The sequence below is a fragment of the Chionomys nivalis genome, chromosome X (assembly GCF_950005125.1).
Source record: "Chionomys nivalis chromosome X, mChiNiv1.1, whole genome shotgun sequence".
Taxonomy (NCBI): Eukaryota; Metazoa; Chordata; class Mammalia; order Rodentia; family Cricetidae; genus Chionomys; species Chionomys nivalis.
The window spans coordinates 107,649,287-107,673,965 of record NC_080112.1 but is presented as its reverse complement, the minus strand read 5'-3'; the positions used below and the strand labels follow the sequence as shown (position 1 = coordinate 107,673,965).

At 40.5% G+C, this 24,679-nt stretch overlaps 1 long non-coding RNA gene across 1 annotated transcript in view; it reads left to right on the top strand.

Annotated features, from left to right (window-relative positions):
• Positions 1 to 8,447: 8,447 nt before the first annotated feature.
• Positions 8,448 to 24,679, top strand: part of LOC130867712 (uncharacterized) — a 145,931-nt gene continuing 129,699 nt past the window's right edge. Inside the window, exons 1-2 of the long non-coding RNA XR_009056474.1 lie at positions 8,448 to 8,513; positions 8,599 to 8,739. This is a non-coding gene — a long non-coding RNA (uncharacterized LOC130867712). The remainder of the gene's footprint in view (positions 8,514 to 8,598; positions 8,740 to 24,679) is intronic.

Genomic DNA, 24,679 nt, shown 5'->3' with positions numbered 1-24,679 from the left:
GAAATTTTAAGGCTGTCTTGAGACTATTGAGTCTGGGAAAGCTGAAATAAATATCATTTTTCATGACAAAGAAACCTTTTCTTTGATACTCTACTCATCCTTCTACTTAGATTCATAGTTAATTTCCCTGTTGATGGACATTAAATCCACGTATGCTTTCACTCAAAAATGAAAGTCCCCTACCTTTGCCAGGGGCTAAATAAAGATGCTCTTTTTCAGAGGCTAGCACTGACTTGCTGGTATATGGATTTTCAAATCTTCAAATCAGGAGTGAAACCAACAAGATGACCAAAGTAGAAATTACCAGTCCACATCTGCTGCCTGAAAAAAGTGGTAACAATCAAAGAAATGCGGCCAGGTGATGGTGGCGCAGGCCTTTAGTCCCAGTATTTGCTAGGCAGAGGTAGGGTGTTCTCTGAGTATGAGGTCAGCCAGAGCTACACAGAGAAACCCTGTCTTGTAAACAAAACATAATCAAAAACATGAAAAAATGAAAAATCAATCAACGAAATTAATACAAATACATTTGCTTCCCAGAGGGATACATCTTCCAAGTCCCAAAGCATAAATTGCTATTTGGCATTAGGCTATTTCAAAAAGACAGATTTTGTTATGGTTTTGGAAGGCAAAAATATAAAGCCTTTTAGGTAGACATGTACATTACAACTGGGATGAGGGGATCCAAATGTTTACCCAGTGGAACAGTTTTATCAGGAATGAACACGGAAAGGCCCTTCATCCTTCACATAGCAACACACAAATACTATCATTGTGTGTGCTTTTAAACTCAATCCTATGAAACATGTGAATAGCACTTCCGCCATCACCCATGTCATGGATAGTTTAGTACATCTGGTGCTATTCCTCTATTGCCCTGTTTTTCCATGTGTGTGTACAAGTATGGATATAGATGGCCAGCACTTTTGACAATTCTGTCTTAAGGCTTCAGTGTAGGGATAACTATCTCAACCAACAGTCCCCCAAATGAAGTATAACTGTGATTTGTATTACAAGACATCTGAGAGAAATGATGGAATGGAAGCCCAGGTCTGAATCAAATCTCTAAATGAAAATTTGGCAGTGCAACCTGGAAAGATGACTCACCAACTGAGAGTACTAGTTTCTTTTGCAGAGGGCTCAGATTTCTATACCCAACACCCACATGGTGGCTCACAACCACCCATAGCTCCAATGACAGCGGATCCAACACCGTATTTTAATCTTTGCAGGTAGTATTTGCACTTGTAGAGTATATCCATACATGCAGGTAAAACACTCACACACATAAAATAAAATAATTCTAAAATAAATTTTGAGTTGGCTGTGAAATGGCTAGACATTGAGTCCTATAAACTAAACTCTTCATAGGATTTTCACAACTTGCCTTACAGAAAGCACAAGGCATGTGTTGCACTGGACAGGGTGCTGTGGAAGTGTATCCAGGTACACTTCCACATGTGAGTACTGCTGCAAAGGGAACTGGGGATCAGGAAAGGAGGTGTGGTTTTCATAGCTTCCTAAAATCTATGAAACAGTAGCATAACTTCAGATGTAAACTACCAAGAGTGCCTGCATGCCTCACTTCTATGAGGAAGTTAAACAGTGGCATCATCCAAATCCAAAGTAAAATAGTGCCCTGGAGACTTCAGCAGGGGTAGGTCCATGGATGTAATATTCCAGACCCAATAGGAGGAACAGTTTCTAGCATTCTATTACACCGTTTGTACAGTAGGATAACAATACATTACATATTTCAAAATCACTAGAAAAGATTTTCTAACATTCTTAACACACATAAACAAATATTTGAGATGAGAACTGGCTTAGCAGGAAGAAACAATTGTGACCAAGCCTGATAAACTAAGTTTCAGCCTTAGTCCCACAAGGTAGCAGCAAGGAACCAACTCCCAAACACACATGGTGGCAGGTGCATTGCACACATGCACACGAAATAAACATTTAAAATTATTTGAAGTGGTGAATATGGTCAGTACCCTGATTTGACCTTATAACTGTATATACATGTCTCAAAATATCACACTCTGCCTTATAAATCTATATACTATCACATGGCAATTGAAAAAGTTAGCTGGGTAGTGGTGGTGAACACCTTTAATTCCAGTACTTGGGAGGGAAGATCTGTGATTTTCAGGCTAGCATGGTCTACAGCACAAAGTCCAGGACACCCAGGGCTACACAAAGAAACATTGTCTCAAAAAACAGAAAAAAAGAAGGGAAGGAAGAAAGGAGAGAGAGAGAGAGAGAGAGAGAGAGAGAGAGAGAGAGAGAGAGAGGAAGAAAAGAGCTTAAAATTATTAACAAGTATGACTGCGTTTCTTCAGCAATTAGTACTGAAAAAAAAACATATGGGTTACAGAAAAATACCGATATGGAGCATTTTAAATAGACTCTACCATCTCTAAACCCATCTATCATGTTTGAAAACGAAAGCTTTGAGCTGGAGAGATGGCTCCAAGGCTAACAGCACTGGCTGTTTATTCTTCCAGAAGACAAGGACCCAGGTTCATTTCCCAGCACCCACATGACAACTCACAACTGTTTATAACTCCAGTTCCAGGGGATCCAGCACCCTCACATAGACATACCTGCAAGCAAAACACAAATGTACACAAAATAAAAATAACTAAATAATTAAAAAATAAAATAATAAAAATGAAAGCTTTGTTGGGAAGGACTTATGATTTTAGTTTGGTAGCCAATAGTTTAAATATCACTTTTGGTTGCCAGCATGAGTGCTGGAATAACAGGACTGATTCAAAGGAAAATGGTTGGAAATAAGGAAGTCTAGTTCAATAGTGGAATGCTTGATTAGCATATGTGGGTCCTGAGTTCCACCCCAAACACTGGGGGAGGAAGAAGTGGAAATGATTAGTCTTATAACTATAACAATTATCATATCCCAAATAACAAAATATAAGCACAGGCTTTCTGGTACCTTGTTTTAACCAATAGCAACATTATTGAACATTCACTATCCTGTATAGTTATTGGAGAGGTACATATTCTTTTTCTGACCCATTGGAAACACACTAGAAGAGTCAGTGACTTGGGTTTATCCCACAAGCATGGGTAAAGGAGAAAAGAGCATCTCTTCCTATAGAGGGAAATAAAGGATTCACAGGGTGATCGTTACTGACAATTGCTTGATTTAAAAAAGAATGCTTCTAACTGAGCTAAGAGAATTTGATCTTCCCCATAAATTCATATATGAGCTCTGTTACATGGTGTGACTTTGTAGTGCCATTTGGCCCCAACCCTCCAAGGTTGCCTTCCACCAAAAAACCATTACACTTACCGTAACCTTAACTTTTGAGACAGGGTCTCACATTGAACTTGGCAGTCATCACATGGCTAAACTAACTAGCCAGTGAACTCCTTCTGGCTCTGTACCACCGGATGTGGGGCTACAGATGAGTACCATCACACACATATGAGTGCCAAGGATCAAAACCAAGCACTAGTGTTTGCATAGCCATCACCTGTACCCACTGAGCCAACTTCCCAGCACAAGATCCACCTTTCATGACATAAAATTAAACCATTCCAGTGGATCCATAATCTTTATGAACATCACAGATCTAATCTTTGGCAGACCTAGTCCTTGATAGTTCCCTCCCCCTAAATATTGATTGTCTTCACTGGCCTTTAATCCAGGTAAGTAAGATCATCCTTATGACCAAATCCCCTTGTTAGAGTGGAGGCACTGGGCTAAATTGCTCTTTAGAAGAAGTAATTCTTAGGATGGTAGCAACAACATTTTCAGACAGAAGCGGAATATTGGCAAGCTTATAAACCTTATGCCAAGAAAAAAAGGTACGAATCAGATCATAAGATTGAAAGATTATTTCCTTTGCTAAACATAATGAGGACAATAATTCCTATAGCTAAGGGAAAAAAGATTCCCCTTCGCTGGAGAGATGTGTACTGTTGAAGAGCACTTACTGCTCTTGTGGAGAACCTACGCTCACTTCCCTCCACCAACATGGGGTGGCTCACAACTGCTTGTAACTTCAGTTCCAGGGCATTCAGTGCCCTCTGGCCTCTGTGAGTGCCTACACACAAGTGGTGTTCATACAAAACTCACACAGGGTTGCAGGGCATCTGTGGCATAGTATGTTTCAAAAGTTTAAGTCTCCATTCCCCCAACTGAGGAAGGATCACAGCCTCAGTTACATTCCCTTTCCAGGGAGGGTGCAGCAAAGAACAGGGCTCTAGAGCAAAGAAGAATGAAGTCCCAATGCAATGACATTCAAAGAATTAAGAAAACATGCTGGTACAGGGCAGTAATGGCACACTCTCTGTGAGTTCGAGGACATCCTGGTCTACAAAGCAAGTTCCAGGACAGTCAGAGCTGTTATACACAACAAACCTGTTTCACTCCCCTCCCCCACAAAAAAATATATGCTGTTTGGTAAGGTGGCCCAGTGGGTGGGTCTAACTACTACTGAGAAAGAACTTGAGGACTCAAACTAAAGGCCCGAATATCTTCCTCTGCTCCCCTCTTGAGACCTCCCACAGAGGTTAGTAAACTGTTAAATATATGCAAAATTGGGGTAAAGCATTTACATACATAAAAATAACATTAAATCTTTAATTAAAGCAATTAAGAAATCATGGCATATTTAAAGTACAACTGTTACTATGGACAGTCATTTAGTGTGCTTTGTGTTATAGGATATAAAACTATTTCCCCGTCTATGAATTGTTAAGGCCTCCATAATTCAATATTATGCCACCATCATCTACCATTATGTAGTTGTACATGAATAAATATCAAAGTACTTCACCTATTTTTTACACATGTTTATGTGTTTGAAGGTACAAATGTGTATGCAGGTATAAAAATGTGTGAAGGCCAGAAGACAATCTTGGATATCACCCTCAGGATCCATGCACATAAGTAGAGTACACTCACAAAAACACCCCACATATGTATGGTTCCTTGGTTAGTATTTTATTCCTTAAATTATTGCTTTCATTATTGGTGTTTCACTAGGAAACAGGAAACCAAACAACAAACAGTAAATGATTTAACCTCTTCAAAAATAATTTTAAAAGACAATGAATGAGAGGTAGCTTCCAAAAAATATTTCTAGAGCTAGAAACAAAATCATTTATGAACAACTTCATGAAAATATGCCTGTGTATTTTCCTGTGGTTATTTCTTTTGAAAAATCTCCTAATGTCAATATTGGCATGGGTAATATTGAAATTCTTTGGTATTTGGAAAGCTGTCTTTTTCTTTAAAGATTATGAAAAAACCATCCATTTTGCTGCAATTTTCAGATTGCTGTTTAGCTCTAAAAAACAAAATTACGAAATTACCTGCCAGATAGATGGACTTGGAAATGTCATGTTAAACTGAGTTAGAACAATTTTGAAAGTTGAATAATGGATGTTCTTCCTTAAATGTGGGATCTAGTCAATCATATACATGTGTAATAAAATAAATATATCTGCGTGTACAGAAAAAAATGTTTATTAGAGAATAGGGAAGGAAGAATATAAGGGAATATGGAAAAAGACTTAAACGACCTATGTGAGTCCTGAAAGGGGCCAGAGTAAAAATTGTTTTGCTAGTTCAAGTCTGTTTGATTTGTATTATAGATGTTTAAAATATATTCAATAGTGAACCTGTAAATTCAGTGTGGTAGCTGCACCAACTGAGATACATTGAGTCTGGGAAAATTGATGAGTTCCTGTGGTTTATTTACATGGAAAATTTTCATAAAAGGTATAGAATAAAGAGATCATTAAAGCATATGACTAAAACAGAAATGTAAAAAGAGCCAACAGGTCAAGTGAGACTTGGTATTAAACATGAAAAATTTCTCTGTCTGAATTCATAGGCAAAAGATCTAGAACTCCAGGTCCACTGAGGCCTCATAGTGTAAACATACTCAAGCAAAGTATATATCAGCAATACCCCAGGAAAGGCTCCATGCCCAGAATGCCCCAACACAAAGCAAACACCATGGGCATTTTGTTTGCTTTCTTACTATGCTTTGCTTTCTAAGTATATGTGTTTTAGTCCCTTTTTTCTTTCTCATTTTATTTTTTTGGGGGGTGCTAGAAAAAAAAGTTACATAGTTTGGTAAGTAGTGATGGTAAGTGGTGGCAGGAAATTGGGGAAAGAAAATATGAATGGAACATTCTAAAAGGCAAACTCAGCACAAATAGAAATTTTTCCCATAGAAGGCTGGATTCTATTCTGTGTAGCAGGTGCCTCCAACTTGCTTTCTCTCAGAGGACACCCTTGAGAACCTCATGTCCTCACCTCACAAGGGATGGGAGTGCAATCATGCACAAACAACCTTAGCAACAGAAATGGTTCTGTATGAATTGCTCAGGATCCTAATAGTGGAAAGGTTACAGCAGAGAGGAGCCAGATGTTTTTAAGACACTACTTGTACCTAGTTCCCTCCACTCCTGCAGGCCTGAAGTGGGAGATATTGGGTCTGTAGGAGTTAAAGATAGAAATCGTGTAAGGAATGTGTCCCATGGTTGTTTCTCTGTTCTTGTATAAGGTGTAGCTGACCCCATTCACCTGTTAATTGATTGCATTGCTAGAGTAGGTGGGCAGCGTTTGAAGGGACGGGAATATTACAATATATCATGGGTGTGTTAGGGGAACACTAGTGTTTGTGGTACTCTCTTGGAACTCTCTCATCCCAGAGTCTCCAACGGACTGTGGAGAGCCAGAGAAGATTACAACCACGTTAGAGGAAGGGTTCTCAACCTGTAGGTCACAACCCCTTTAGGGTTGCATATAAGATATCTACATTATAATTTTAACAGTAGCAATCTTGCAGTTACAAAGTAGTAACAAAATAGTTTTATGGTTGGGGCATGGTTTCAACTCACATGAGGAACTCTTTTACTGGATCACAGCATTAGGATGGCTTTAAACCACCAGGAAGGGTTCCCAAGGTAAAGGTCATGAGGTTCTGGGTACCAAATTTTCACATGGTCAGGAAGCAGTCAAGGCCTGTCTTAGTTAGGGTTTCTATTGCTCTAACGAAACACCATAACTAAAACTCAAGTTGGAGTTTATTCAGCTTATACTTCTAATTTGCTCTTCAGCTCCAAACAGGAGAAGTCAGGACAGGATCTCAAGAAGGACAGGAACCTGGGGCCAGGAGCCAATGCAGAGGCTAGTGAAGATTGAGCCGACTTTCTTCTAGGATCCAGGAATACCACTTTAGGCATTGCACCACTCACAATTGGGTGGGCTCTTACCCACTGATCAGTAATTGAGAAACTGCTTTACAGCTGGGTCTCATGGTGGCATATCCTCAACTGAGACTCCTTAATCTCTAATGACTGTGTCTTGTGTCAAGTTGATACAAACACAGCAAGTACAAGCCCTTAGTTTATAACCACAGACAGGAATCTTCAATTGTGGGCATTACAGTTTGAAAACGGACATGAAGTCTGTTTTATCCCATTCCCTTCTGATGAATTTGGAGTTTCCGTTTCTCACTTTTGAGTTTGTCGACTCTTGATGTTCTTAATAGCAGTGAACTTGTCTGTGTGAACGTCAATAAAGTTCTTTTGTGCAGTCTGCAGGAATGAGCTTTTGTGCACCTGGCTATCCCAAGTTTAAACCCAAGCCTTTTCAAAGACACCGGATGTCTGTTGCTGTTCAAACTCCCTCTTGGGATGGGAGGACTTTATTGCAAATGGATTTTCATCACCTGCATTTTCTTCCAGATTTCAACATGTAATGCACTCCCAACTCCAGCAAATGGGAACCTGGCCCTAGGCACAGAGGAATCCTGACAATTTCACCTGGCACCCTGCATGGTCACCACTAGGGGCAGAATGTGTTGTACCCTTGAAGCTCCTTCAAGGCATCCATTTCTTAAGAGCACAAAGAATCTATTAATGTATGAGGTAAGTTTTTCAATCCTTTTTCTCCCCTTACCTTTTTGTCAGACATGGTACAGTATCATTAATCCCAGGGCATCTGCATGCTTGTAGGTAGCAGCTAGCTCCTGAGGCTCTTTCCCCAAAACGCAGCTCTTTTCTGCTGTATGGCCTCCAGAGCAAGCAGGCTTCTATTAGATAAGTTTCTGGCAAACCTCTGTCCCTAGAGAGACTGCCTAGGTTAGGTCGCGGAACGATACCAAAAATATGACCTAAAATAAAATGTTTTAAAATCGATTAGATGTGTGCCTAGTGAAGATAAAATAGGTAATGGTAGTAGCTGTTGCAAATGCATTCTTTTTCATCTCTTGTGACTTCAGTAGGAATTAGCCTCAAAGTTGGTCAGCCAACAAGAAATGCACATCTCTGAGCAGTTTGAGATAGTTCTGCCTGGAAACCGGCTTTAGTGACCAAGCCCATCGGAAAAACAAAAAGCTTAAATCCAGTGCCCTGAAAGCAGGCAGGTTTGACTAGGGGAGCTCCGCCCCCCCTTCCCCCGTCTTTTGGGTGGGGCAAGACCACAGCAAATGAATTCGCAGTCCCTGCCTCCCCTTTTCTGCCTGGTAAATTTTCAAGCCATTTTTCTCCTTACGTTTTTTTGGTAAACACGAGGCAATATTTTTGATTCTAGAATCTCCGTCCTCCTAGGGAAGCAACTAGCTCCTGACGCTCTTTCCCAGGAGGCAGCTCTTTGCCGCGATAGCGACAGAAGATGGCTGCCGTGGCGAGCTAGCAAGCTCTGGATTCCGCAAGCTCCTGGCGAACTTCACTTCTAAGAAGACCTCCCAGGTCAGCCAGCATCTTGAATTTTGGGGTGCTCACTGATGTTTAAGATTTGGGAAGTTTGCCTAGGGTCTCCAAGTAACAGGTAACCCTCACCGCCCCCTCCTCCATGCTCCAGATGATCTGGTTTGAGGGACAGAGACTTACTGAAATTTTTGGAAAATTGAAAGGTTCTCACACACTCTGTTACTAGTACTCAGTTCAAACAGTTGTTTGTGCTGAGTGAAGGGTAAATCTGCTGAGCCACGAATCTGTCCATTTCCCAGGCTCATGAAAATTTGATTTATGATTAAGACCTAAAACGAAAGATTTTAAAATTTATTAGATGTGAGCCTATTGAAGATAAAGCCGGCATTGGGGTACACTGCCGCACATGCTCACCTGGCTTTTCGCTTATCCTTCATCTGTTGTTCATTCGGTAGGAATTAGCTCCAGAGAAGCTCAGTATCCAATGGAGGCACATCTCCAACCACTTTAATGTAACTCTGTGAGTACACCTGCTTACTAACGTAGGGTACTTTGGCTAGCATTATATTCCTTCAATTATTGCTTTTATTATTAGTGATTCACTAAGAAACAGGAAACCAAACAACAAACAGTAAATGATTTTACCTCTTCAAAATGATTTTAAAGACAATGAATGAGACGTGTCTTCCAAAAAAAAAAAAATTCTAGAGCTATTTCTAGAGCTGGAAACAAAAGCATTTTTGAACAACTTCATCAAAATATGCCTGTATATTTTCCCTGTGGCTATTTCTTTTGAAAAATCTCCTAACAACAGTATTGGCATGGGTAATACTGAAATTCTTTTGCATTGGGAAAGCTGTTGTTTTTCTTTAAGGATTATGAAAACACATCCATTTCCTGCAATTTTCGTATTGTTGTTTATCTCTAAGAAATGTAAAATTACGACATTGCGTGCCAGATGGATGGGCTTGGAAATGGGATGTTAAACTGGGGTGGAACAATCTCAAAAAATGAATGATGGATATTCTCCCTTAAATGTTGAAACTAGTCAATCATATGCATATATAATGAAACAGATAAAATGCTTAGTAGAGAATAGGGAAGTCTGAATATAAGGGAGTAGGGAAAACCGAGTTAAGTGATCTACCTGAGTCCTGAATGAGGCCTTAGAGTGAATTGTTTTGCTAGTTCTGAGTCTGTTTGATTTGGACGATGGATGTATAAAATTATTCAATAGTGAACTGTAAAATTCAATGGGGTGCCTACACGAGCTGAGATACATTGAGTCTGGTAAAATTGTGGAGTAAGTGTGATTTATTTGCAAGGAATTTTTAAATAAATGTTATAAAATGAAGAAAATTATCAAAGCATATGACAAGAATGGAAAGGCAAAAATAGCCAACAAGTCAATCTGGATTTGGTGTTAAACATGAATAATCTTTCTTATAAATTCAGAGGCATGAATATCTAGATCTCCACGTCTACTGAGGCCTCATATAAAAACATATTCAAGCAAATTATATATCAGTAATACCCCAGCCCAGGATGCCCCAACACAAACAAACACCATGGCCTTTTTGTTTGCTTTCTAGGTTTATGTGTTTTAGTCCTTTTGTTCTTTCTCATTGGCGGGGGGGGGGGGGGGGGGGGGGGAGGGGAGTCTGGAGAAAATAGTTACACAGTTTGGTGAGTAATGAAGGTAGATGTTGGGAGGAATTTGGGAAAGGGAAAATATGAATGGAACATTTTAAAAAGCAAGCTCAGCACAAATAGAAATTTTCCCCCATAAAATGCTGGATTTTACTCTGTGTAGCAGGTGCCTCCAACTTGCTTTCTTTCAGAGGACAACCTTGAGATCTACATGTCCTCACCTCACAAGGGATGGGAGTGCAATCATGCACAAACAACCTTAGCAACAGAAATGGTTCTGTATGAATTGCTCAGGATCCTAATAGTGGAAAGGTTACAGCAGAGAGGAGCCAGATGTTTTTAAGACACTACTTGTACCTAGTTCCCTCCACTCCTGCAGGCCTGAAGTGGGAGATATTGGGTCTGTAGGAGTTAAAGATAGAAATCGTGTAAGGAATGTGTCCCATGGTTGTTTCTCTGTTTTTGTATAAGGTGTAGCTGACCCCATTCACCTGTTAATTGATTGCATTGCTAGAGTAGGTGGGCAGTGTTTGAAGGGATGGGAATATTACAATATATCATGGGTGTGTTAGGGGAACACTAGTGTCTGTGGTACTCTCTTGGAACTCTCTCATCCCAGAGTCACCAAGGTACTGTGGGCAGCCAGAGAAGATTACAACCACATTATAGGAAGAGTTCTCAACCTCTGGTCACGACACCTTAAGATTAATAACTGCAGCAAACTTAGTTATGAAGTAGTAACAAAATAACTTTATTGTTGGGGTGGGGTCTCCACAAATGAGGAACTGCATTGCAGGGTCACATCAGGAAGAGTTAGAACAACTGACCAAGGTGTTCCAAGGTAATATGTAGGAGTGGTGGCCCTGTGTCCCTGCTTTTTACCTGTTCAGGAAGAAATCAAGGCCTGTCTTAATTAGGGTTTCTATTTGCGGCAATGAAACACTATGACCAAAGAGCAAATTGGGGAGGAAAGTGTTTAGTTGGTTTGTACTTCTACATCATTCCTGGAAGAATGGGGCAGGAACTCAAACAGGGCAGGAGTTGACTCATTGGCCATTGAGGGGTGCTGCATACTGGCTTGCATTCCCTGGCTTGCTCAGCCAGTTTTTTAATATACTACCCAGGACCGCCATCCCAGGAGTAGCAACCCCCACCCTGCTTCTTGCCCATTGACCACTAATTGAGCAACTGCTTTACAGCTGGGTCTCATGGAGGCATTTCTTCAACTGAGGCTCCTTCATCTCTGATGAAACAAATACAGCAAGTACAAACCCTTAGTTAATAACTCCAGACATAGGAATCTTCAACTATGGGCATTATTATTTGATAAGGATGACATGGGATCCATTTTATTCCATTTCCTTATGTTTCATTTACGTTTTCTGTTTGTCACTTTTGATTTTTGTCAGTTCTTGCTGTTGTTAATAGCAGGGACTTGTCTGAAAGCCAATAAAGTTCTTTTCTGACAGGGGAGGACCTTGGACTTCCCATAGGGCAGGGAACCCTGATTGCTCTTCTGGCTGACGATGGAGGGGGACTTGATTGGGGGAGGAGGCAGAAATCTTTAATAAATAAATTAATTTAAAAAATAAAAAAATTTCTGCCTCCTCCCTGCCTCCCATTTCCCTCCCCCTCCCCCCACTCCTCTCCCCCTCCCTCTCCAGTCCGAAGAGCAGTCACGGTTCCCTGCCCTGTGGGAAGTCCAAGGTCCTCTCCCCTCCATCCAGGTCTAGGAAGATGAGTATCCAAACAGACTAGGCTCCCACAAAGCCAGTACGTGCAGTAGGATCAAAACCCAGTGCCATTGTTCTTGACTTCTCAGCAGCCTTCATTGTCCGCCATGTTCAGAGAGTCCGGTTTCATCCCATGCTTATTTAGTCCCCGTCCAGCTGGCCTTGGTGAGCTCCCAATAGATCAGTTCCACTGTCACAGTGGGTGGGCGCACCCCTCACGGTCCTGACTTCCTTGCTCATGTTCGCCCTCCTTCTGCTCCTCATTTGGACCTTGGGAGCTCATTCCAGTGCCCCAATGTGGGTCTCTGTCTCTATCTCCATCCATCACCAGATGAGGTTCTAAGGTGATATGCAAGACAATCATCAGTATGGCTATAGGATAGGGTCATTTCAGGTTCCTTCTCCGCAGTTGCCCAAGGTACTAGCTGGGGACATCTCCCTGGACACCTGCGAGGCCCTCTAGAGTCAAGTCTCTTGCCAACCCTAAGATGGCTCCCTTAATTAAGATATATACTTCCCTGCTCCCATATCCACTCTTCCTTTATCCCAACCATCCCATTCCCCCAAGATCTCCCCATTCTCCCCTTCTCACTTTTCTCTCCCCATTTCCCCTTACCCCCACCCCACCCCCAAGTTTCCAGTTTTTGCCCGACAATCTTGTCTACTTCCCATATAGAGGCGGCTGACTATATGTTTTTCTTTGGGTTCACCTTCTTATATAGCTTCTCTAGGATCATGGATTATAGGCTCAATGTCCTTTATTTATGGCTATAAACCAATTATGAGTGAGTACATCCCATGTTCATCTTTTTGGGTCTGGGTTACCTCACTCAGGACAGTGTTTTCTTTTTCCATCCATTTGCAAGCAAAATTCAAGATGTCATTGTTTTTGACCGCTGAGTAGTACTCTAATATGTATATATTCCACAATTTCTTCATCCATTCTTCCATTGAAGGGCATCTAGGCTGTTTCCAGGTTCTGGCTATTACAAACAAAAACAAAAACAAATAATGCTGCTATGAACATAGTTGAACAAATGCTTTTGTCATATGATAGGGCATCTCTTGGGTATATTCCTAAGAGTGGTGTTGCTGGGTCCTGGGGTAGGTTGATCCCGAATTTCCTGAGAAACCGCCACACTGATTTCCAAAGTGGTTGCACAAGTTTGCATTCCCACCAGCAATGGATGAGTGTACCCCTTACTCCACAACCTCTCCAAAAAAGGCTATAATTGGTGTTTTTGATTTTAGCCATTCTGACAGGTGTAAGATGGTATCTCAAAGTGGTTTTAATTTGCATTTTCCTGATGGCTAAGGAGACTGAGCATGACCTTAAGTGTCTTTTGGCCATTTTAACTTCTTCTGATGAGAATTCTCTGTTCAGTTCAGTGCCCCATTTTTTAAATTGGGTTAATTAACATTTTAATTTCTAGTTCCTTGAGTTCTTTACATATTTTGGAGATCAGACCTTTGTCTGTTGCAGGGTTGGTGAAGATCTTCTCCCAGTCAGTGGGTTGCCTTTTTGTCTTAGTGACAATGTCCTTTGCTTTACAGAAGCTACTCATTTTCAGGAGGTCCCATTTATTCAATGTTGTCCTTAATGTCTGTGCTGCTGGGGATAAACGTAGGAAACGATCTCCTGTACCCATATGTTGTAGAGTACTTCCCACTTTTTCTTCTATCAGGTTCTGTATGTTCAAACTGATATTGAGGTCTTTAATCCATTTGGACATGAGTTTTGTGCATGGCGATAGATATGGATCTATTTTCATTCTTCTACAAGTTGACAGCCAGTTCTGCCAGCACCATTTGTTGAAGATGCTCTCTTTTTTCCATTGAATACTTTTAGCTCCTTTATCAAAAATCAGGTGTTCATATGTTTGTGGGTTAAAATCAGTCTTCTACTCGGTTCCATTGATCGACTTCTCTGTTTTTATGCCAATACCAAGCTGTTTTCAGTATTGAAGCTCTGTAATAGAGTTTGAAGTCAGTGATGGCAATGCCTCCAGACGATCCTTTATTATATAAGATTGTTTTGGCTATCCTGGGTTTTATGTTTTTCCATATAAAGTTGATTATTGTCCTCTCAAGATCTGTGAAGAATTTTGATGGGATTTTAATGGGGATTGCATTGAATCTATAAATTGCCCTTGGTAGAATTGCCATTTTTACTATGTTGATCCTCCCAATCCAAGAGCAAGGGAGATCCTTCCATTTTCTGGTATCCTCCTCAATTTCTTTCTTCAAAGACTTAAAGTTCTTGTCAAATAGATCCTTCACTTCCTTGGTTAGGGTTACCCCAAGATATTTTATGCTATTTGTGGCTATCGTGAAGGGTGATGCTTCTCTGATTTCCCTCTCTGCTTCCTTATCCTTTGTGTATAGGAGGGCAATTGATTTTTTGGAATTGATCTTGTATCCTGCCACGCCACTAAAGGTGTTTATCAGCTGTAGGAGTTCTTTGCTGGAGTTTTTGGGGTCGCTTATGTACACTATCATATCGTCTGCAAATAATGAAAGTTTAACTTCTTCCTTTCCAATTTGAATCCCTTTGATCCCCTTATGTTGTCTTATTGCTATTGCTAGAATTTCAATCACTATATTAAAGAGGTATGGAGAAAGTGGACAGCCTTGTCGTGTTCCTGATTTTAGTGGAATAGCTTTGAGTTTCTCTCCATTTAATTTGATGTTAGCTGACGGCTTGCTATAAATAGCTTTTATTATACTTAGGTACGACCCTTGTATCCCTAATCTCTCTAAGACCTTTATCATAAAGGGATGTTGAATTTTGTCAAATGCTTTTTCAGCATCTAATGAAATGATCATATGGTTATTTTCTTTCAGTTCATTTATTTGAAGGATTACATTGATAGATTTTCGTATGTTGAACCAGCCCTGCATCTCTGGGATGAAGCCTACTTGATCATAATGGATAATTTTTCTAATGTGTTTTTGGATTCAGTTTGCCAGTATTTTATTGAGTATCTTTGCGTCGATGTTCATGAGTGAGATTGGCCTGTAGTTCTCTTTCTTGGTTGTATCTTTGTGTGGTTTTGGTATCAGAGTAACTGCAGCTTCATAAAAGGAATTTGGCAATGACTTCTCTGTTTCTATATTGTGAAATACCTTAAGGAGTATAGGTATTAAGTCTTCTTGGAAGTTCTGGTAGAATTCTGCATTGAAGCCGTCTGGACCTGGGCTTTTTTTGGTAGGGAGGTTTTTTATAACAACTTCTAATTCTTCGTGACTAACAGGTCCAGGAGTCCAACAATGCCCACAAAAACTCAGACATCTAATGTCCCTTCACCAGCACAACTTGAAGAAGGGAAATACACAAACCCTACTACCAAAAGAAAGAAAGAAAGAAAGGAAAAATGACCGGAGTAACAACCACTGGTCATTAATATCACTTAATATCAATGGACTCAACTCACCTATAAAGAGGCACAGGCTAAGAAATTGGATACGAAAACAGGATCCAACATTCTGCTGTTTACAAGAAACACACCGCAATTACAGACATCTACTCAGAGTAAAGGTCTGGGAAAAGGTTTATCAAGCAAACGGACCTAAGAAACAAGCAGGTGTGGCCATACTAATTTCTCCAATGTGTGCTTTCTCTGTTTTCTTTAAGTGGGCATTTAGTTCCTCTCAGGACTGGTTTCATAGTGTCCCATAGGTTTGAGTATGTTGTTTCTTTATTTTCATTGAATTCAAGGAAGACTTTAATTTCTTTCTTTATTTCTTCCTTAATCCAGGTATGGTTCAGTAGTTGACTGTTCAGTTTCCATGAGTTTGTAGGCTTTCTGGGGGTAGCATTGTTGTTGAATTCTAGCTTTAATCCATGGTGATCTGATAAGATACAAGTGGTTACAGATATTTTTTTGTAACTGTGGATGTTTGCTTTGTTGCCGAGTATGTGGTCAATTTTCGAGAAGGTTCCATGAGCTGCAGAGAAGAAGGTATATTCTTTCCTATTTGGGTGGATTATTCTATAGATGTCTGTTAAGTCCATTTGATTCATTACCTCCAATAATTCTCTTATTTCTCTGTTAGGTTTCTGTCTAATTGACCTGTCCATTGGTGAGAGAGGAGTGTTAAAGTCTCCTACTATTAATATGTGTGGTTTGATTGCTGCCTTGAGTTTAAGCAATGTTTCTTTTACGTACGTGGGTGCTTTTGTATTAGGGGCATAGATATTCAGGATTGAGACTTCATCCTGATGAATTGTTCCTGTTATGAGTATAAAATGTCCATCTCCATCTCTTCTGATTGATTTACGTTTGAAGTCAACTTTCTTAGAAATTAGTATGGCCACACCTGCTTGTTTCTTAGGTCCATTAACTTGATACACCTTATCCCAACCCTTTACTCTGAGTAGGTGTCTGTCTTTGTGGTTGAGGTGTGTTTCTTGTAAACAGCAGAATGTTGGATCCTGTTTTCGTATCCAATCTCTTAGTCTGTGCCTTTTTATAGGTGAGTTGAGTCCATTGACATTAAGTGATATTAATGACCAGTGGTTGTTAACTCCGGTCATTTTTTTAGTAGTAAATTTTGTGTGTTTCCCTTCTTTGTGTTGTGCTGGTGAAGGGTCTCTAGTTGTCTGAGATATTGTGGTCATTGTTGGACTCCTTGGTTAGTGATTTTCCTTCTATTACCTTCTGTAAGGCTAAATTTGTGGCTACGTATTGTTTTTTTTTTTTTTATTCTTTTTTACTTAAAATTTCCAACTGCTCCCCGTTTCCCATTTCCCTCCCCCTCCTCCCACATATTGCCCCCTCCCCCTGCTCCCCTCCCCTATCCCCACTCCACCTCTCCTCCCCCTAGTCCACTCCCCCTCCCTCTCGATACTGAAGAGCAGTCCAAATTCCCTGCTCTACAGGAAGACCAAGGTCCTCCCACTTCTATCTAGGTCCAGGAAGGTGAGCATCCAAACAGGCTACGCTCCCACAAAGCCAGTTCATGTATTAGGATTGAAACCTAGTGCCATTGTCCTTGGCTTCTCATCAGCCTTCATTGTCCGCCTTGTTCAGAGAGTCCAGTTTCAACCCATGCTTATTCAGTCCCAGTCCAGCTGGCCTTGGAGAGCTCCCAATAGATCAGTTCCACTGTCACAGTGGGTGGGTGCACGCCTCGTGGTCCTGATTTCCTTGCTCATGTTCTCCCTCCTTCTGCTCCTCATTTGGACCTTAAGAGCTCAGACGGTTGATCCAAATTGGGTCTCTGTCTCTCTCTCGATCCATCGCCAGATGAAAGTTCCTGTGCCATTCTCCTTGGCCTCTCGTCAGCTCTCATTGTCCACCACATTCAGAGAGTCCAGTTTTATCCCATGTATTTTTCAGTAGCAGTCCAGCTGCCCTGGTGAGCTCCCAATAGATCGGCCCCCCTGTCTCAGTGGTTGGGTGCACCCCTCATGGTCCTGACTTCCTTGTTCATGTTCTCTCTCCTTCTGCTCCTCATTATAACCTTGGGAGCTCAGTCCGGTGCTCCAGTGTGGGTCTCTGTCTCTATCTCCATCCATCGCTAGATGAAGGTTCTATGGCGATATGCAAGATATTCATCAGTATGATTATAGGATAGGTTCATTTCAGGTTCCCTATCCTCAGGTGCCCCAATGAACTAACTGGGGACATTGCCCTGGGCATCTGGTAGCCATTCCAGGTTCAAGTCTCTTGCCAACCCTTAGGTGGCTCCCTTAACTAAGGTATGAGTTTCCCTGCTCCCCCATCCAACCTTCCTTTAACCCCAATCACCCCGATTCCCCCATTCCCCTCATCCTCTCCTTCACACTTTTCTCTCCCCATCTCCCCTCATCCCCATCCCATCCCACCCCCCAAGATTCCCATTTTTTGCCCATCAATCTTGTCTATTTCCCATAGCTGGGAGGATATCTATATGTTTTTCCTTGGGTTTACCCTCTTGTTTAGCTTCTTTAGGATCACAAATTATAGACTCAGTGGCCCCTATCCATGGCTAGAAACCAATTATGAGTGAGTACATCCCATGATCTTCTTTTTGGGTCTGGGTTACCTCACTCAGGATCGTATTTTCTATTTCCATCCATTTGCATGCAAAATTCGAGAAGTCATTGTTTTTTACCGCAGAGTAGTACTCTAATGTATATGTATTCCACACTTTCTTCATCCATTCTTCTATTGAAGGGCATCTAGGTTGCTTCCAGGTTCTGGCTATTACAAATAATGCTGCTATGAACATAGTTGGACAAATGCTTTTGTCATATGCTAGGGCATCTCTTGGGTATATTCCCAAGAGTGCTATTGCTGGGTCCAGGGGTAGGTTGATCCCAATTTTTCTGAGAAACCGCCACAATGATTTCCAAAGTGGTTGCACAAGTTTGCAGTCCCACCAGCAATGGATGAGGGTACCCCTTTCTCCACAACCTCTCCAGCAAAGGCTGTCCTTGGTGTTTTTGATTTTAGCCATTCTGACAGGTGTAAGATGATATTTCAAAGTTGTTTTGATTTGCATTTCTCTGATCGCTAAGGAGGTTGAGCATGACCTTAAGTATCTTTTGGCCATTTTAACTTCTTCTGATGAGAATTCTCTGTTCAGTTCAGTGCCCCATTTTTTAATTGGGTTAATTATCCTTTTAAAGTCTAGTTTCTTGGGTTCTTTATATATTTTGGACATCAGACCTTTGTCTGTAGCGGGGTTGGTGAAGATCTTCTCCCTGTCAGTAGGCTGCCTTTTTGTCTTAATGACAGTGTTCTTTGCTTTACAGAAGCTTCTCAGTTTCAGGAGGTCCCATTTATTCAATGTTGCCCTTAATGTCTGTGCTGCTGGGGTTATACATAGGAAGCGATCTCCTGTGCCCATATGTTGTAGGGTACTTCCATTTTCTCTTCTATCAGGTTCAGTGTGTTCAGATTGATATTGAGGTCTTTGATCCATTTGGACTTGAGTTTTGTGCATGGTGATAGATATGGGTCTATTTTCATTCTTGTACAGGTTGACATCCAATTGTGCCAGCACCATTTGTTGAAGATGCTTTCTTTCTTCCATTGTATACTTTTAGCTCCTTTATCGAAAATTAGTTTTTCATAGGTTTGTGGGTTAAAATCCGGGTCTTCTATACGATTCCATTGGTCGACTTCTCTGTTTTTATGCCAGTACCACGCTGTTTTCATTACTGTAGCTCTGTAATAGAGTTTGAAGTCAGGGATGGTAACTGGTAACTCCAGAAGTTCCTTTATTATATAAGATTGTTTTGGCTATCCTGGGTTTTTTGTTTCTCCATATAAAGTTGATTATTGTCCTTTCAAGATCTGTGAAGAATTTTGATGGGATTTTAATGGGGATTGCATTGAATCTATAAATTGCCCTTGGTAGAATTGCCATTTTTACTATGTTGATCCTCCCAATCCAGGAGCAAGGGAGATCCTTCCATTTTCTGGTATCCTCTTCAATTTCTTTCTTCAATGCCTTAAAGTTCTTGTCAAATAAATCTTTCACTTCCTTGGTTAGAGTTACCCCAAGATATTTTATGCTTTTTGTGGCTATCGTGAAAGGTGATGATTCTCTTATTTCCCTCTCTGCTTCCATATCCTTTGTGTATAAGAGGGCGACTGATTTTTTGGAGTTGATCTTGTATCCTGCCACATTACTAAAGGCGTTTATCAGCTGTAGGAGTTCTTTGGTGGAGTTTTTGGGGTCGCTCATGTACACTATCATATCCTCTGCAAATAATGCAAGTTTAACTTCTTCCTTTCCAATTTGAATCCCCTTTATCCCCTTATGTTGTCTTATTGCTATTGTTAAAACTTCGAGAACTATATTGAAGAGGTATGGAGAGAGTGGACAGCCTTGGCGTGTTCCTGATTTTAGTGGGATGGCTTTAAGTTTCTCTCCATTTAATTTGATATTAGCTGTCGGCTTGCTGTATATAGTTTTAATTAAATTTAGGTATGACCCTTGTATCCCTAATCTCTCCAAGACTTTTATCATAAAGGGATGTTGAATTTTGTCAAATGCTTTTTCAGCGTCTAATGAAACGATCATATGGTTTTTTCTTTCAGTTTATTTATATGATGGATTACATTGATAGATTTGCGTATGTTAAACCAGCCCTGCAACTCTGGTATGAAGCCTACTTGATCATAATGGATAATTTTTCTAATGTGTTCTTGGATTCGGTTTGCCAGAATTTTGTTGAGGATTTTTGCGTCGATGTTCATGAGTGAGATTGGCCTGTAATTTTCTTTCTTGGTTGGGTCTTTGTGTGGTTTTGGTATCAGAGTTACTGTAGCTTCATAAAAGGAATTTGGCAATGACTCTTCTGTTTCTATATTGTGAAATATCTTAAGGAGTATAGGTATTAGGTCTTCTTGGAAGTTCTGGTAGAATTCCGCATTGAAACCATCTGGTCCTGGACTTTTTTTGGAAGGGAGGTTTTTGATAACTGCTTCTAATTCTTCACGACTAACAGGTCTATTTAGGTTGTTCACCTGGTCCTGGTTTAACTTTGGTATATGGTATTTATCTAAAAAAGTGTCCATTTCTTTTACATTTTCCAGTTTTGTGGCATACAGGCTTTTGTAGTAAGATCTATTGATTCTCTGAATTTCCTCTGTGTCTGTGCTTATGTCCCCCTTTTCATTTCTGATCTTATTAATTTGCAAATTCTCTCTCTGCCGTTTGATTAGTTTGGATAGGGGTTTATCAATCTTGTTGATTTTCTCCAGGAACCAGCTTTTTGATTTATTGATTCTTTCAATTGTTTTCTGTGTCTCTATTTTGTTGATTTCAGCCCTCAGTTTGATTATTTCCAGTCTTCTACCCCTTCTAGGTGAGTCTGCTTCTTTTTTTCTAGAGCTTTCAGGTGGGCTGTTAAGTCTCCAATGTGTGCTTTCTCTGTTTTCTTTAAGTGGACAGTTAGTGCTATGAACTTTCCTCTCAGGACTGCTTTCATAGTGTCCCATAGGTTTGAGTATGTTGTTTCTTTATTTTCATTGTCTTCAAGGAAGACTTTAATTTCTTTCTTTATTTCTTCCTTAATCCAGGTATGGTTCAGTAGTTGACTATTCATTTTCCATGAGTTTGTAGGCTTTCTGGGGGTAGCATTGTTGCTGAATTCTAGCTTTAATCCATGGTGATCTGATAAGATACAGGTGGTTATTAATATTTTTTTGTAACTGTGAATGTTTGCTTTGTTACCGAGTATGTGGTCGATTTTTGAGAAGGTTCCATGAGCTGCAGAGAAGAAGGTATATTCTTTCCTATTTGGGTGGAATATTCTATAGATGTCTGTTAAGTCCATTTGATTCATTACCTCCATTAATTCTCTTATTTCTCTGTTAGGTTTCTGTCTAATTGACCTGTCCATTGGTGAGAGAGGAGTATTAAAGTCTCCTACTATTAATGTGTGCGGTTTGATGGCTGCCTTGAGTTTTAACAATGGTTCTTTTACGTACGTAGGTGCTTTTATATTAGGGGCATAGATATTCAGGATTGAGATTTCATCCTGATGAATTGTTCCTGTTATGAGTAGAAAATGTCCCTCTCCATCTCTTCTGATTGATTTACGTTTGAAGTCAACTTTGTTAGAAATTAGTATGGCCACACCTGCTTGTTTCCTAGGTCCATTTACTTGATAAGCCTTATCCCAGCCCTTTACTCTGAGTAGGTGCCTGTCTTTGTGGTTGAGGTGTGTTTCTTGTAAACAGCAGAATGTTGGATCCTGTTTTCGTATCCAATCTCTTAGTCTGTGCCTTTTTATAGGTGAGTTGAGTCCATTGACATTAAGTGATATTAATGACCAGTGGTTGTTAACTCCGGTCATTTTTTTTTAGTAGTAGATTTTGTGTGTTTCCCTTCTTTGAGATGTGCTGGTAAAGGGTCTCTAGATGTCTGAGTTACTGTGGTCATTGTTGGACTCCTTGATTAGTGATTTTCCTTCTATTACTTTCTGTAAGGCTGGATTTGTGGCTACGTATTGTTTAAATTTGTTTTTATCCTGGAAAATTTTGTTTTCTCCATTTATAGTGAACGAAAGCTTGGCTGGGTATAGTAGTCTGGGCTTGCATCCATGGTCTCTTAGTTTCTGCAGTACATCTATCCAGGACCTTCTGGCTTTCATGGTTTCCATAGAGAAGTCAGGTGTAAGTCTGATAGGTTTACCTTTATAAGTAACTTGGCCTTTTTCCTTTGCTGCTCTTAGTATTCTTTCTTTATTCTGTATGCTTTGTGTTTTGATTATTATATGGTGAGAGGATGTTTTTTTTTGATCCAGCCTATTCGGTGTTCTGTATGCTTCTTGAACCTTCAAAGGAATATCTTTCTTAAGGTTGGGAAAGTTTTCTATAATTTTATTAAGTATATTTTCTGGACCATTGAGCTGTACTTCTTCTCCTTCTTCTATCCCTATAATTCTTAGGTTTGGTCTTTTTATTGTGTCCCAGATTTCCTGAATGTTATGTGATGAGAATTTGTTGGTTATGCTGTTTTCTTTGATCAGTGTGTTTATTTTCTCTATGGTATCTTCAGTGTCTGAGATTCTTTCTTCTCTTTCTTGTAATCTGTTGGTAGTAATTGTCTCTGTAGTTCCTGTTCATTTATCCAGATTTTCCATCTCCATCCTTCCCTCGGTTTGTGTTTTCTTTATTACTTCCACTTCATTCTTCAAGTCTTGAACCGTTTCCCTTACCTGTTTGATTACTTTTTCTTGTTTCTCTTGGTTTTCTTGGGTATCTTTGAGAGATTTATTCATTTCCTCTACCTTTTTGTTTGTAATCTCTAATTGAATATGGCAGTTTTTCACCTCCTGTTTAAGGTCCTCTATTATTTTCATATAATTCACTTTTGGGTCGAATTCTTCTAATTCTTCTGGAGTAGGGTGTACAATTCTTCTTATTTCGGGATTCCTGGATTCTGGTGATGTCACGTTGCCTTTCAGGCTGTTGGAGGAATTCTTGCATTGGCGCCTGCCCATCTTTTCCTTCAAATGGAACCAGGAGAGGCCTGGTGTCTTGGTCCAGTCTTTGCTGTGACTAACTCTCTGGGTGTATCTCCTCAGTGTAGGGGCAGGAACTGTTCACTTCCAGATGGACTCCTCAACACCAAAACATGAACGTCTGGTAGTCCAATGGCCCGCGGACAAAAGAGCGAATGCAGGGGCTAGGTCAGGGTCGAGTAGAACACAGGCGACCCTGCAGCACAGGCTGGAGGTGCCTGTGCTCCCTTTCGGGGTTAGGCACTCACTGCTCTGGGTGGGTAACCTTAGTGTAGGAGCAGGAAGCTGTTCCTCAGCAAAGGACCTTGCAGACAAGGCAGGCTTGGGAGGAGGGGTGGGCGCGTGTGTAGGAAAGAAAGCCCTGCAGCAGGAGCTGGGGGAAGGGGTTTTGTGCTCTCTTCCGGGACAGTCAGCCCCAGGATAGCACACACTCACCCGTCCAGATGGAACTTCTCAGCACCTACACAGGGACACCTGGTAGCCCAAAGAGCCAGGGACCAAGGGAAGAAGGAGGCAGGCAGGGCAGGTCCAAGAGAGCACAGCAGACCCTGCAGCCCCAGCAGCAGGGGCCCGCACTCCCTGGCGGGGACCTTGAGGCCTGGCTGCTAGTCAGGCACTCACTGCTCTGGTTCTCGCTTCAGATTTAGAACATGCATACTTCGTTATACTTTTCAAAACCTCAATAAGAAATGTGAGCAGAATTAATATGTTTTGCCACCAGCAGGCGCCAGATATACATGGAGAAACTGCAAGCATATTCAATCTGTCGCATGATTGCTATGAATCTTGTCCACGAAGATAGAGATAGCATCATGTACAATGTTAATACATGTATATATACCAACGTATGTATATATGTGTTTAATTATACATATTAACATGTGCACATATGTATATTACCATATCAATATATATACTCACAAATATATTATTAATTCATACAATACATAGATATAAATGTATACACATGTTTGTATGTACACATATATTACATACATATACACACAGATAAACTTAAGGAATTTAAAAAAGAAGCTATCCTTTTGTAAGTGTGATAAAAATACTAATTTTTACTAATGCTTGGCTTCCTATTTGTATTTTGTATTTTCTGGTTTGGATTATAACAAAGAGAGTTTGAATTTGATTGGGCATATCCTGATACCACTATCTCAGGTAGGAAGGAACTGCTTTACTTCATAGAGAAATAAGAGGAATAAGGACAATGAGTCATTGCTATCCTACATTTACTGTGCACCCACCAGACACTGTGCAATGTGACAAATTCCACGTCTCATTTATCTCTCAGACAATATTTTTAGAAGGTCCCCACTATTTTTATTTTACCATTTAACCAATAAAAATACTCAGTCATAGAGGTTAGGTAGTGTGGCAAAGGAGACTGTAAGCGAGAGAAGAGACACCACAAATAAGCATTGTTTGAACAGAGTCTGGATTTTAATGGGATACCACATCACATTAAAAGTTTCCTCATCCTACAAATTCTCTACTGCCTTTAGTCCCAGCACTTGGGAGAGAGGCAGGCTGTGCGTTTGAGGCCAGCCTGGTCTACAGAGTGAGTTCTAGGACAGCCAAGAAACCCTGTCTTGAAAAAACAACAACAACAAAG